This window comes from Drosophila sulfurigaster, chromosome 2R, assembly GCF_023558435.1.
Source record: "Drosophila sulfurigaster albostrigata strain 15112-1811.04 chromosome 2R, ASM2355843v2, whole genome shotgun sequence".
NCBI lineage: Eukaryota > Metazoa > Arthropoda > Insecta > Diptera > Drosophilidae > Drosophila > Drosophila sulfurigaster.
This window is the reverse complement of record NC_084882.1, coordinates 37,599,189-37,613,005: the sequence shown is the minus strand read 5'-3', so window position 1 is coordinate 37,613,005 and position 13,817 is coordinate 37,599,189.

Sequence of the window (13,817 nt, the reverse complement as noted above, 5' to 3'; positions counted from 1 at the left end):
GGGATCCACGTTTATAATGATAAGTTATATATTAAAAGTTGCGCATTGAAAATATCTAGCTACTAACGATTTCTGCTGATTTCTGATCGTCTGGTATTTCATCGGCTGAGTTTGCACTATTGAGCCTTTCACGCCGACTTCAACTGACCAACAACAACAAATTTAGTCAGTAGAACAACAACTACAACAACATCAAAAATTACAACAACAACAACAACTACATTTGGGAAAGAGCAACAATTGTCAAGAAATCTGCCCGATGTCGCTTGCAAACCAAAACTTAGAGCAGTTGGATTACCAGGCTAACATAAAGCAGCAGCAAGCAGATGAAGTACAGAAAGTCACTTTCGACAAATGCCTACATAAGACAGAGAGTATTTTCTCCCGCTCTGAGAATCCATAGAACAAAGCTGAACATTGCTGCTGACAAGTTGGCTAGTGGAAAAGTCGTATGAGTAAGTTCACATCGACTCCAATAGATGGCGCTGCAAATGATTTTTTGTAAATCTGCTTGCTGATGATTACTGTTCGCCTGGTATTTCATCGGCTACGTCCTTATAGTTCTTCTGCAATCCGTAATCGAAAGAAGATATTTGGAAATTTGCATGCACATACACACTCACACATGCGCTTTTAAAATGTGCAACCTTCATGCAGCTATTCTGCTTGACCATGCCCACTTATCATGTCCGCCCACACTAATATCTCGGTCCGCCGCCTAGTCAAGCACACACACACAATTTGGCAGACATATATTAAAATTTTGGCAAACCAATTTTTGCCTTCAAAGATCACTTGTAATGCCTTCAAATTGTGCAGAACTGTTGAGAAATAGTTGAGTAATAGATGAACTGTTGAGTAGCAATTGATTAGATTAGCTAGGCAATCTTTGTGAAGCCCTCCTGCCTAGCCACGCCCACTTATCATGTCCGCCCACACTAATATCTCGGTCCGCCGCCTAGTCAAGCACACACACACAATTTGGCAGACATATATTAAAATTTTTGGCAAGCCAATTTTTGCCTTCAAAGATCACTTGTAATGCCTTCAAATTGTGCAGAACTGTTGAGAAATAGTTGAGTAATAGATGAACTGTTGAGTAGCAATTGATTAGATTAGCTAGGCAATCTTTGTGAAGCTCGCCTGCCAGACCACGCCCACTTATCAGGTCCACCTTAAGTGATATCTTGGTCCGCCGCCTAGTCAATCACACACACATGCATTTCACACACATTCATACAAATTTTTGGCATCGACTTTTCGCATTCGCCAGACCACGCCCACTTATCAGGTCCACCTTAAGTGATATCTTGGTCCGCCGCCTAGTCAATCACACACACATGCATTTCACACACATTCATACAAATTTTTGGCATCGACTTTTTCGCATTCGCACACATACATACGTACATATGTATGTAGATTACTGGCAATGTCTGGAGGTTAAGTAAGAAATGCTTAACTATTGAACTAGCAAGCTGCGAATTCTTTGTGAAGCCCTCCTGCCTGCCCTGGCTAGTGGAAAAGTCGTATGAGTAAGTTCACATCGACTCCAATAGATGGCGCTGCAAATGATTTTTTGTAAATCTGCTTGCTGATGATTACTGTTCGCCTGGTATTTCATCGGCTACGTCCTTATAGTTCTTCTGCAATCCGTAATCGAAAGAAGATATTTGGAAATTTGCATGCACATACACACTCACACATGCGCTTTTAAAATGTGCAACCTTCATGCAGCTATTCTGCTTGACCATGCCCACTTATCATGTCCGCCCACACTAATATCTCGGTCCGCCGCCTAGTCAAGCACACACACACAATTTGGCAGACATATATTAAAATTTTGGCAAACCAATTTTTGCCTTCAAAGATCACTTGTAATGCCTTCAAATTGTGCAGAACTGTTGAGAAATAGTTGAGTAATAGATGAACTGTTGAGTAGCAATTGATTAGATTAGCTAGGCAATCTTTGTGAAGCCCTCCTGCCTAGCCACGCCCACTTATCATGTCCGCCCACACTAATATCTCGGTCCGCCGCCTAGTCAAGCACACACACACAATTTGGCAGACATATATTAAAATTTTTGGCAAGCCAATTTTGCCTTCAAAGATCACTTGTAATGCCTTCAAATTGTGCAGAACTGTTGAGAAATAGTTGAGTAATAGATGAACTGTTGAGTAGCAATTGATTAGATTAGCTAGGCAATCTTTGTGAAGCTCGCCTGCCAGACCACGCCCACTTATCAGATCCACCTTAAGTGATATCTTGGTCCGCCGCCTAGTCAATCACACACACATGCATTTCACACACATTCATACAAATTTTTGGCATCGACTTTTTCGCATTCGCCAGACCACGCCCACTTATCAGGTCCACCTTAAGTGATATCTTGGTCCGCCGCCTAGTCAATCACACACACATGCATTTCACACACATTCATACAAATTTTTGGCATCGACTTTTCGCATTCGCACACATACATACGTACATATGTATGTAGATTACTGGCAATGTCTGGAGGTTAAGTAAGAAATGCTTAACTATTGAACTAGCAAGCTGCGAATTCTTTGTGAAGCCCTCCTGCCTGCCCACGTCCACTTATCAGGTCCGCCCACACTAATACACACAATTTAACAAACATGCATTCACATTTTTGGCATGCAATTTTTACACTCACTCAGTTGCAATGCCTTCGAAAAGTGAACTGATTAGTAGCAATTCATTAGAAGCATGCACATACACACTCACACATTCACTTCTAAGCACATACATACCCACATACAAATATAGGCGAGCATGTAGATACATTGACAGACGCATACATACAAACGAAAGCAGAGCTGAGCCAACGCAGTCCTTGTCCAAACATCTAAGACGCGAGCAATTGCTGTCGTCTTCATTGTCGGTCTTCGGCTTTTGCATATAAAGCCTCGCATCGAAGCGCACGATTTGCAGGCAACTTCGGCTGTTGCTTCGTCTGCTGCTTCGTCGCTTTCGTTTCCACGTTCGGCACGCGTTCGTTTGTCGTGGGCCGTCGATGACAACGTCACCGCGTGGCTCTCGAACTCTTCCTCCCTCCGCTCTCTATCCTTTTCGATCTGTCACTCCACGACTGTGTTTAGGCATGTGTATGTGTGTGTGTGTGTGTGTGTGTGTGGAGCCAGCCCAACTGATGGAAATCCAACTGCAGATGAATCAGCTTCAATATATCCATACGCCTGCGTGTGTCAGTGTCGACTAGGTGAATGTGTGTATGTGTGTGCGTGTGATGATAAATAAGTTTTATTTTGATTTTATTCACTGTTTAGCTTTGGCATTTTTGCATGTGAACTGCTCTCTCTTGCCTTCCCTCTCAATATTTGAAATTTGCAAGCGAGCGAAACAAAATGGACATGCGCTAGCTGGTAGCTGCTAACCTATGCTGCAACTTTGCGTAGCCAAACTTCACATGCATACACAAGCCAATTAAAGCGAGCAAGTCACATAGACGCATACATACAAACGATCTGCGACTGAACAGTGTGTGTGACGTACGCTGCGCGCTGCGTTCGAGTTACTTAAGTTGCTGTTGCTTTTGTAATAGCCGAATAAAAAATAATATAAATACAACTTTTACAATTCTTAAAGGATTTTCTCTTGCAATCCGCAATCGAAACATAATATATGAAAATTTTGAAATTTGCACGTGTTCGCCAGGTAACGAAAACCAGGGATCCACGTTTATAATGATAAGTTATATATTAAAAGTTGCGCATTGAAAATATCTAGCTACTAACGATTTCTGCTGATTTCTGATCGTCTGGTATTTCATCGGCTGAGTTTGCACTATTGAGCCTTTCACGCCGACTTCAACTGACCAACAACAACAAATTTAGTCAGTAGAACAACAACTACAACAACATCAAAATTACAACAACAACAACAACTACATTTGGGAAAGAGCAACAATTGTCAAGAAATCTGCCCGATGTCGCTTGCAAACCAAAACTTAGAGCAGTTGGATTACCAGGCTAACATAAAGCAGCAGCAAGCAGATGAAGTACAGAAAGTCACTTTCGACAAATGCCTACATAAGACAGAGAGTATTTTCTCCCGCTCTGAGAATCCATAGAACAAAGCTGAACATTGCTGCTGACAAGTTGGCTAGTGGAAAAGTCGTATGAGTAAGTTCACATCGACTCAATAGATGGCGCTGCAAATGATTTTTTGTAAATCTGCTTGCTGATGATTACTGTTCGCCTGGTATTTCATCGGCTACGTCCTTATAGTTCTTCTGCAATCCGTAATCGAAAGAAGATATTTGGAAATTTGCATGCACATACACACTCACACATGCGCTTTTAAAATGTGCAACCTTCATGCAGCTATTCTGCTTGACCATGCCCACTTATCATGTCCGCCCACACTAATATCTCGGTCCGCCGCCTAGTCAAGCACACACACACAATTTGGCAGACATATATTAAAATTTTGGCAAACCAATTTTTGCCTTCAAAGATCACTTGTAATGCCTTCAAATTGTGCAGAACTGTTGAGAAATAGTTGAGTAATAGATGAACTGTTGAGTAGCAATTGATTAGATTAGCTAGGCAATCTTTGTGAAGCCCTCCTGCCTAGCCACGCCCACTTATCATGTCCGCCCACACTAATATCTCGGTCCGCCGCCTAGTCAAGCACACACACACAATTTGGCAGACATATATTAAAATTTTTGGCAAGCCAATTTTTGCCTTCAAAGATCACTTGTAATGCCTTCAAATTGTGCAGAACTGTTGAGAAATAGTTGAGTAATAGATGAACTGTTGAGTAGCAATTGATTAGATTAGCTAGGCAATCTTTGTGAAGCTCGCCTGCCAGACCACGCCCACTTATCAGGTCCACCTTAAGTGATATCTTGGTCCGCCGCCTAGTCAATCACACACACATGCATTTCACACACATTCATACAAATTTTTGGCATCGACTTTTTCGCATTCGCCAGACCACGCCCACTTATCAGGTCCACCTTAAGTGATATCTTGGTCCGCCGCCTAGTCAATCACACACACATGCATTTCACACACATTCATACAAATTTTTGGCATCGACTTTTTCGCATTCGCACACATACATACGTACATATGTATGTAGATTACTGGCAATGTCTGGAGGTTAAGTAAGAAATGCTTAACTATTGAACTAGCAAGCTGCGAATTCTTTGTGAAGCCCTCCTGCCTGCCCTGGCTAGTGGAAAAGTCGTATGAGTAAGTTCACATCGACTCCAATAGATGGCGCTGCAAATGATTTTTTGTAAATCTGCTTGCTGATGATTACTGTTCGCCTGGTATTTCATCGGCTACGTCCTTATAGTTCTTCTGCAATCCGTAATCGAAAGAAGATATTTGGAAATTTGCATGCACATACACACTCACACATGCGCTTTTAAAATGTGCAACCTTCATGCAGCTATTCTGCTTGACCATGCCCACTTATCATGTCCGCCCACACTAATATCTCGGTCCGCCGCCTAGTCAAGCACACACACACAATTTGGCAGACATATATTAAAATTTTTGGCAAACCAATTTTTGCCTTCAAAGATCACTTGTAATGCCTTCAAATTGTGCAGAACTGTTGAGAAATAGTTGAGTAATAGATGAACTGTTGAGTAGCAATTGATTAGATTAGCTAGGCAATCTTTGTGAAGCCCTCCTGCCTAGCCACGCCCACTTATCATGTCCGCCCACACTAATATCTCGGTCCGCCGCCTAGTCAAGCACACACACACAATTTGGCAGACATATATTAAAATTTTTGGCAAGCCAATTTTTTGCCTTCAAAGATCACTTGTAATGCCTTCAAATTGTGCAGAACTGTTGAGAAATAGTTGAGTAATAGATGAACTGTTGAGTAGCAATTGATTAGATTAGCTAGGCAATCTTTGTGAAGCTCGCCTGCCAGACCACGCCCACTTATCAGGTCCACCTTAAGTGATATCTTGGTCCGCCGCCTAGTCAATCACACACACATGCATTTCACACACATTCATACAAATTTTTGGCATCGACTTTTCGCATTCGCCAGACCACGCCCACTTATCAGGTCCACCTTAAGTGATATCTTGGTCCGCCGCCTAGTCAATCACACACACATGCATTTCACACACATTCATACAAATTTTTGGCATCGACTTTTTCGCATTCGCACACATACATACGTACATATGTATGTAGATTACTGGCAATGTCTGGAGGTTAAGTAAGAAATGCTTAACTATTGAACTAGCAAGCTGCGAATTCTTTGTGAAGCCCTCCTGCCTGCCCACGTCCACTTATCAGGTCCGCCCACACTAATACACACAATTTAACAAACATGCATTCACATTTTTGGCATGCAATTTTTACACTCACTCAGTTGCAATGCCTTCGAAAAGTGAACTGATTAGTAGCAATTCATTAGAAGCATGCACATACACACTCACACATTCACTTCTAAGCACATACATACCCACATACAAATATAGGCGAGCATGTAGATACATTGACAGACGCATACATACAAACGAAAGCAGAGCTGAGCCAACGCAGTCCTTGTCCAAACATCTAAGACGCGAGCAATTGCTGTCGTCTTCATTGTCGGTCTTCGGCTTTTGCATATAAAGCCTCGCATCGAAGCGCACGATTTGCAGGCAACTTCGGCTGTTGCTTCGTCTGCTGCTTCGTCGCTTTCGTTTCCACGTTCGGCACGCGTTCGTTTGTCGTGGGCCGTCGATGACAACGTCACCGCGTGGCTCTCGAACTCTTCCTCCCTCCCGCTCTCTATCCTTTTCGATCTGTCACTCCACGACTGTGTTTAGGCATGTGTATGTGTGTGTGTGTGTGTGTGTGTGTGGAGCCAGCCCAACTGATGGAAATCCAACTGCAGATGAATCAGCTTCAATATATCCATACGCCTGCGTGTGTCAGTGTCGACTAGGTGAATGTGTGTATGTGTGTGCGTGTGATGATAAATAAGTTTTATTTTGATTTTATTCACTGTTTAGCTTTGGCATTTTGCATGTGAACTGCTCTCTCTTGCCTTCCCTCTCCAATATTTGAAATTTGCAAGCGAGCGAAACAAAATGGACATGCGCTAGCTGGTAGCTGCTAACCTATGCTGCAACTTTGCGTAGCCAAACTTCACATGCATACACAAGCCAATTAAAGCGAGCAAGTCACATAGACGCATACATACAAACGATCTGCGACTGAACAGTGTGTGTGACGTACGCTGCGCGCTGCGTTCGAGTTACTTAAGTTGCTGTTGCTTTTGTAATAGCCGAATAAAAATAATATAAATACAACTTTTACAATTCTTAAAGGATTTTCTCTTGCAATCCGCAATCGAAACATAATATATGAAAATTTTGAAATTTGCACGTGTTCGCCAGGTAACGAAAACCAGGGATCCACGTTTATAATGATAAGTTATATATTAAAAGTTGCGCATTGAAAATATCTAGCTACTAACGATTTCTGCTGATTTCTGATCGTCTGGTATTTCATCGGCTGAGTTTGCACTATTGAGCCTTTCACGCCGACTTCAACTGACCAACAACAACAAATTTAGTCAGTAGAACAACAACTACAACAACATCAAAAATTACAACAACAACAACAACTACATTTGGGAAAGAGCAACAATTGTCAAGAAATCTGCCCGATGTCGCTTGCAAACCAAAACTTAGAGCAGTTGGATTACCAGGCTAACATAAAGCAGCAGCAAGCAGATGAAGTACAGAAAGTCACTTTCGACAAATGCCTACATAAGACAGAGAGTATTTTCTCCCGCTCTGAGAATCCATAGAACAAAGCTGAACATTGCTGCTGACAAGTTGGCTAGTGGAAAAGTCGTATGAGTAAGTTCACATCGACTCCAATAGATGGCGCTGCAAATGATTTTTTGTAAATCTGCTTGCTGATGATTACTGTTCGCCTGGTATTTCATCGGCTACGTCCTTATAGTTCTTCTGCAATCCGTAATCGAAAGAAGATATTTGGAAATTTGCATGCACATACACACTCACACATGCGCTTTTAAAATGTGCAACCTTCATGCAGCTATTCTGCTTGACCATGCCCACTTATCATGTCCGCCCACACTAATATCTCGGTCCGCCGCCTAGTCAAGCACACACACACAATTTGGCAGACATATATTAAAATTTTTGGCAAACCAATTTTTGCCTTCAAAGATCACTTGTAATGCCTTCAAATTGTGCAGAACTGTTGAGAAATAGTTGAGTAATAGATGAACTGTTGAGTAGCAATTGATTAGATTAGCTAGGCAATCTTTGTGAAGCCCTCCTGCCTAGCCACGCCCACTTATCATGTCCGCCCACACTAATATCTCGGTCCGCCGCCTAGTCAAGCACACACACACAATTTGGCAGACATATATTAAAATTTTTGGCAAGCCAATTTTTGCCTTCAAAGATCACTTGTAATGCCTTCAAATTGTGCAGAACTGTTGAGAAATAGTTGAGTAATAGATGAACTGTTGAGTAGCAATTGATTAGATTAGCTAGGCAATCTTTGTGAAGCTCGCCTGCCAGACCACGCCCACTTATCAGGTCCACCTTAAGTGATATCTTGGTCCGCCGCCTAGTCAATCACACACACATGCACTTCACACACATTCATACAAATTTTTGGCATCGACTTTTTCGCATTCGCCAGACCACGCCCACTTATCAGGTCCACCTTAAGTGATATCTTGGTCCGCCGCCTAGTCAATCACACACACATGCATTTCACACACATTCATACAAATTTTGCATCGACTTTTTCGCATTCGCACACATACATACGTACATATGTATGTAGATTACTGGCAATGTCTGGAGGTTAAGTAAGAAATGCTTAACTATTGAACTAGCAAGCTGCGAATTCTTTGTGAAGCCCTCCTGCCTGCCCTGGCTAGTGGAAAAGTCGTATGAGTAAGTTCACATCGACTCCAATAGATGGCGCTGCAAATGATTTTTTGTAAATCTGCTTGCTGATGATTACTGTTCGCCTGGTATTTCATCGGCTACGTCCTTATAGTTCTTCTGCAATCCGTAATCGAAAGAAGATATTTGGAAATTTGCATGCACATACACACTCACACATGCGCTTTTAAAATGTGCAACCTTCATGCAGCTATTCTGCTTGACCATGCCCACTTATCATGTCCGCCCACACTAATATCTCGGTCCGCCGCCTAGTCAAGCACACACACACAATTTGGCAGACATATATTAAAATTTTTGGCAAACCAATTTTTGCCTTCAAAGATCACTTGTAATGCCTTCAAATTGTGCAGAACTGTTGAGAAATAGTTGAGTAATAGATGAACTGTTGAGTAGCAATTGATTAGATTAGCTAGGCAATCTTTGTGAAGCCCTCCTGCCTAGCCACGCCCACTTATCATGTCCGCCCACACTAATATCTCGGTCCGCCGCCTAGTCAAGCACACACACACAATTTGGCAGACATATATTAAAATTTTTGGCAAGCCAATTTTTGCCTTCAAAGATCACTTGTAATGCCTTCAAATTGTGCAGAACTGTTGAGAAATAGTTGAGTAATAGATGAACTGTTGAGTAGCAATTGATTAGATTAGCTAGGCAATCTTTGTGAAGCTCGCCTGCCAGACCACGCCCACTTATCAGGTCCACCTTAAGTGATATCTTGGTCCGCCGCCTAGTCAATCACACACACATGCATTTCACACACATTCATAAAAATTTTTGGCATCGACTTTTTCGCATTCGCCAGACCACGCCCACTTATCAGGTCCACCTTAAGTGATATCTTGGTCCGCCGCCTAGTCAATCACACACACATGCATTTCACACACATTCATACAAATTTTTGGCATCGACTTTTTCGCATTCGCACACATACATACGTACATATGTATGTAGATTACTGGCAATGTCTGGAGGTTAAGTAAGAAATGCTTAACTATTGAACTAGCAAGCTGCGAATTCTTTGTGAAGCCCTCCTGCCTGCCCACGTCCACTTATCAGGTCCGCCCACACTAATACACACAATTTAACAAACATGCATTCACATTTTTGGCATGCAATTTTACACTCACTCAGTTGCAATGCCTTCGAAAAGTGAACTGATTAGTAGCAATTCATTAGAAGCATGCACATACACACTCACACATTCACTTCGAAACACATACATACATGCTCACATACAAATATAGGCGAGCATGTAGATACATAGACAGACGCATACATACAAACGAAAGCAGAGCTGAGCCAACGCAGTCCTTGTCCAAACATCTAAGACGCGAGCAATTGCTGTCGTCTTCATTGTCGGTCTTCGGCTTTTGCATATAAAGCCTCGCATCGAAGCGCACGATTTGCAGGCAACTTCGGCTGTTGCTTCGTCTGCTGCTTCGTCGCTTTCGTTTCCACGTTCGTCACGCGTTCGTTTGTCGTGGGCCGTCGATGACAACGTCACCGCGTGGCTCTCGAACTCTTCCTCCCTCCCGCTCTCTATCCTTTTCGATCTGTCACTCCACGACTGTGTTTAGGCATGTGTATGTGTGGAGCCAGCCCAACTGATGGAAATCCAACTGCAGATGAATCAGCTTCAATATATCCATACGCCTGCGTGTGTCAGTGTCGACTAGGTGAATGTGTGTATGTGTGTGCGTGTGATGATAAATAAGTTTTTATTTTGATTTTATTCACTGTTTAGCTTTGGCATTTTTGCATGTGAACTGCTCTCTCTTGCCTTCCCTCTCCAATATTTGAAATTTGCAAGCGAGCGAAACAAAATGGACATGCGCTAGCTGGTAGCTGCTAACCTATGCTGCAACTTTGCGTAGCCAAACTTCACATGCATACACAAGCCAATTAAAGCGAGCAAGTCACATAGACGCATACATACAAACGATCTGCGACTGAACAGTGTGTGTGACGTACGCTGCGCGCTGCGTTCGAGTTACTTAAGTTGCTGTTGCTTTTGTAATAGCCGAATAAAAATAATATAAATACAACTTTTACAATTCTTAAAGGATTTTCTCTTGCAATCCGCAATCGAAACATAATATATGAAAATTTTGAAATTTGCACGTGTTCGCCAGGTAACGAAAACCAGGGATCCACGTTTATAATGATAAGTTATATATTAAAAGTTGCGCATTGAAAATATCTAGCTACTAACGATTTCTGCTGATTTCTGATCGTCTGGTATTTCATCGGCTGAGTTTGCACTATTGAGCCTTTCACGCCGACTTCAACTGACCAACAACAACAAATTTAGTCAGTAGAACAACAACTACAACAACATCAAAATTACAACAACAACAACAACTACATTTGGGAAAGAGCAACAATTGTCAAGAAATCTGCCCGATGTCGCTTGCAAACCAAAACTTAGAGCAGTTGGATTACCAGGCTAACATAAAGCAGCAGCAAGCAGATGAAGTACAGAAAGTCACTTTCGACAAATGCCTACATAAGACAGAGAGTATTTTCTCCCGCTCTGAGAATCCATAGAACAAAGCTGAACATTGCTGCTGACAAGTTGGCTAGTGGAAAAGTCGTATGAGTAAGTTCACATCGACTCCAATAGATGGCGCTGCAAATGATTTTTTGTAAATCTGCTTGCTGATGATTACTGTTCGCCTGGTATTTCATCGGCTACGTCCTTATAGTTCTTCTGCAATCCGTAATCGAAAGAAGATATTTGGAAATTTGCATGCACATACACACTCACACATGCGCTTTTAAAATGTGCAACCTTCATGCAGCTATTCTGCTTGACCATGCCCACTGTTGAGAAATAGTTGAGTAATAGATGAACACTTATCCCTTTCGCCCACTCTAATATCTCGGTCCGCCGCCTAGTCAAGCACACACACACAATTTGGCAGACATTCACTAAAATTTTTGGCAAGCCAATTTTTGCCTTCAAAGATCACTTGCAATGCCTTCAAATTGTGCAGAACTGTTAAGTAGCAATTAATTAGATTAGCTAGGCAATCTTTGTGAAGCTCGCCTGGCAGACCACGCCCACTTATCAGGTCCACCTTAAGTGATATCTTGGTCCGCCGCCTAGTCAATCACACACACATGCATTTCACACACATTCATACAAATTTTTGGCATCGACTTTTTCGCATTCGCCAGACCACGCCCACTTATCAGGTCCACCTTAAGTGATATCTTGGTCCGCCGCCTAGTCAATCACACACACATGCATTTCACACACATTCATACAAATTTTTGGCATCGACTTTTCGCATTCGCACACATACATACGTACATATGTATGTAGATTACTGGCAATGTCTGGAGGTTAAGTAAGAAATGCTTAACTATTGAACTAGCAAGCTGCGAATTCTTTGTGAAGCCCTCCTGCCTGCCCACGTCCACTTATCAGGTCCGCCCACACTAATACACACAATTTAACAAACATGCATTCACATTTTGGCATGCAATTTTACACTCACTCAGTTGCAATGCCTTCGAAAAGTGAACTGATTAGTAGCAATTCATTAGAAGCATGCACATACACACTCACACATTCACTTCTAAGCACATACATACCCACATACAAATATAGGCGAGCATGTAGATACATTGACAGACGCATACATACAAACGAAAGCAGAGCTGAGCCAACGCAGTCCTTGTCCAAACATCTAAGACGCGAGCAATTGCTGTCGTCTTCATTGTCGGTCTTCGGCTTTTGCATATAAAGCCTCGCATCGAAGCGCACGATTTGCAGGCAACTTCGGCTGTTGCTTCGTCTGCTGCTTCGTCGCTTTCGTTTCCACGTTCGGCACGCGTTCGTTTGTCGTGGGCCGTCGATGACAACGTCACCGCGTGGCTCTCGAACTCTTCCTCCCTCCCGCTCTCTATCCTTTTCGATCTGTCACTCCACGACTGTGTTTAGGCATGTGTATGTGTGTGTGTGTGTGTGGAGCCAGCCCAACTGATGGAAATCCAACTGCAGATGAATCAGCTTCAATATATCCATACGCCTGCGTGTGTCAGTGTCGACTAGGTGAATGTGTGTATGTGTGTGCGTGTGATGATAAATAAGTTTTTATTTTGATTTTATTCACTGTTTAGCTTTGGCATTTTTGCATGTGAACTGCTCTCTCTTGCCTTCCCTCTCCAATATTTGCAAGCGAGCGAAACAAAATGGACATGCGCTAGCTGGTAGCTGCTAACCTATGCTGCAACTTTGCGTAGCCAAACTTCACATGCATACACAAGCCAATTAAAGCGAGCAAGTCACATAGACGCATACATACAAACGATCTGCGACTGAACAGTGTGTGTGACGTACGCTGCGCGCTGCGTTCGAGTTACTTAAGTTGCTGTTGCTTTTGTAATAGCCGAATAAAAAATAATATAAATACAACTTTTACAATTCTTAAAGGATTTTCTCTTGCAATCCGCAATCGAAACATAATATATGAAAATTTTGAAATTTGCACGTGTTCGCCAGGTAACGAAAACCAGGGATCCACGTTTATAATGATAAGTTATATATTAAAAGTTGCGCATTGAAAATATCTAGCTACTAACGATTTCTGCTGATTTCTGATCGTCTGGTATTTCATCGGCTGAGTTTGCACTATTGAGCCTTTCACGCCGACTTCAACTGACCAACAACAACAAATTTAGTCAGTAGAACAACAACTACAACAACATCAAAAATTACAACAACAACAACAACTACATTTGGGAAAGAGCAACAATTGTCAAGAAATCTGCCCGATGTCGCTTGCAAACCAAAACTTAGAGCAGTTGGATTACCAGGCTAACATAAAGCAGCAG